The following is a 2,264-nucleotide window of genomic DNA, read 5'->3' on the forward strand; positions in this document are numbered from 1 at the left end:
CAACAAAAAATAACGTACAACAACAATAAAAATACCATGATGACAAGAACAATTGCACATAATCATTGTATAGCGCAAGAGAAAACTTCTAAGTGAGAGACAGGAACTGTAATTATCATTTGACACAAGAAAAAGAGACGGAATACAGTTTACTCAGTGATGAAATATCAACAACATTAAATGTTTAATTAAATGATAGCACATCCACCAGGCTGCCTGTCGGTCCTTCCAAATGCCTCAACACTTTTCCAAACTGAGAAGCACTTTTTACACAACGCCCTACAATGACGCAGATTATCAAATAATTCCCTCTCATACACTCCACTAAACCCAACATCGGCCATAATGTCACAAAAACTCAAGGCAATGCAACATACCTTCAAGTACGTCTCTATCCACTGGTATTCTCTGTATTTCAAGAGAATTCCCACTATTCCAGAAGCTACAGTGGTTTACGTTCTGATCCCCTTTCCCTGTCTAGATGTAGAGCCACAACGCACGCGCTTGGAATGGCGTTCCCGCAGACGTCGCTAAGGTCGAATGCCTCATCCTCTCGCACAGTTATTTTTGACCATTTGACTTTTACTCTCAGCTTAAGGTCGATTTCTGTGTTGCGTTGAAAGAGAAAATGATACTTATGGGTTGAACAGCGGGAATGCGACGGCTCAATATTCTGGCGCCTTTTGATGCACAAGTTTTCTTTGTAAAATACAGTGATTACGAAGTCAAATTATGAGAGACTGCAGTAGCATTAATTGATTTAAAGTATCCTGCTGTTTACGAACACATCAAGCTCGTTACAATATATTTTATTGGTAGATATGATACGATAAGCATAACAGAAAAAAATGTATTTTCATTCAAAATTACTCAAATTTCTTATAATCGAGGTGAAGAGACTGGAGATGATTAGCGGAGTGTAATATGTCCTACTTCCATCGTATTCCAAATTATCATCATTAACTTGTCACAAGTGTCAAACCTCACTAACCTGTCAGCTGATGTTATCAACAAGGGCTGTTCTTAAAAAAAAAGAGGGAACATTTTTTTTTCAAGATAGCTTTTCTTTTGGGACCCTGAATATGTTTGAATATGTTTTACTCACGAAAAAAAAAAATCACTGGCCTCCGTAATTTTAAAATCCATGAAAGCTTTCACAGTAAATAAGACAATATTTCTACATATATTATAAGATGTATAATAATGTCATCTGTTGTTTCCTCTACAATGATCGATGCATCTGTGATATTTTCTGTTCGTGGATGGTCATTAGAGGCTTATGGTCTCTTTAAAAGTCTTGTAGTATAGGATCACTTCTTCGTTGGGCTTCTTCATTAAATGCACGTGATTTTTCCAAAAAGTCGCCTTTCTACTATTTTAACCCTAGACAAGGATTCTTCCGACACAAACAACCCCAATTGCGCCAAAGACTTGCTACTGTGTGCCGAGGCCAAAGGCAGATATCTTCTGCCTACTCAACTCTACTTGTGATTGGTGGAAGATCTCAGCATCTAGAGTTTTCTGATTTTGCGCTAGGGTAGAGGGCGACCCCAGAATTCCTAATAGGAGAGGAGTTTTGTATTTTAAATATTTATATATTTCTGCCGTCCTTGGCCATTATATGTTGTATTTTATTCCCAAAATAAGTAAAATTGAATGCCAAGAAACTGAGCTTTATATGAGACAAATTTGGAAGTATGGTGGATCTGATTTTGTGAATTTTCCCTCGGCAAGTGGAATGGCATCCTCGTTTGGCTGGTCCAAGTCTATCACTGATGAAGTATTCTGAAATCATTCCCATAAATTTGGTAAAAAAATATGCCTTTTAATGTACAGAATGGATTGACTTAGGTTAGGACTGCGAGGACATGGTGAACGAAGCCACCTTAAACAACAAATGCTTGTCTGAGACAATCCAAATGAGGCTCAAAAGAGATTTCTTTGGGACTTGAAAGGGAGACGATTTTCTTTCTTTACAGGCCCAGGCAACATGCTCTGTGATTTCGGGGATGTCTGTGATTTATAACACTCAGGGAGTCTCTAATTATTTTACTAATTATAAAAAAATTACATTATATTGTGATGATATTGAAATATATTTTCTTTGGTTATCAGAGATGTTTATATCGTCATTTTTTGTCGGCAAGGTAAAACTCTACCATTAAAATATAATCCATTTTTTTTGTAAATTTTGAAAGGCATGGGGTCCGTAGATACCGCAGCATTCTTACATCACGGGAAACAAGAATCCATATCTAGGGTGA

General features: G+C 37.1%; 1 protein-coding gene across 1 annotated transcript in view; it reads right to left on the bottom strand.

The window, feature by feature from the left end:
- Positions 1–533, bottom strand: part of LOC119587004 — an 8,855-nt gene extending 8,322 nt beyond the window's left edge. Inside the window, exon 1 of the mRNA XM_037935746.1 lies at positions 378–533. The gene's annotated coding sequence lies outside the window, so the exon portion shown is untranslated. The remainder of the gene's footprint in view (positions 1–377) is intronic.
- Between the last annotated feature and the right edge of the window lie 1,731 nt (positions 534–2,264).

The sequence above is a fragment of the Penaeus monodon genome, chromosome 22, assembly GCF_015228065.2.
Source record: "Penaeus monodon isolate SGIC_2016 chromosome 22, NSTDA_Pmon_1, whole genome shotgun sequence".
Classification (NCBI taxonomy): domain Eukaryota; kingdom Metazoa; phylum Arthropoda; class Malacostraca; order Decapoda; family Penaeidae; genus Penaeus; species Penaeus monodon.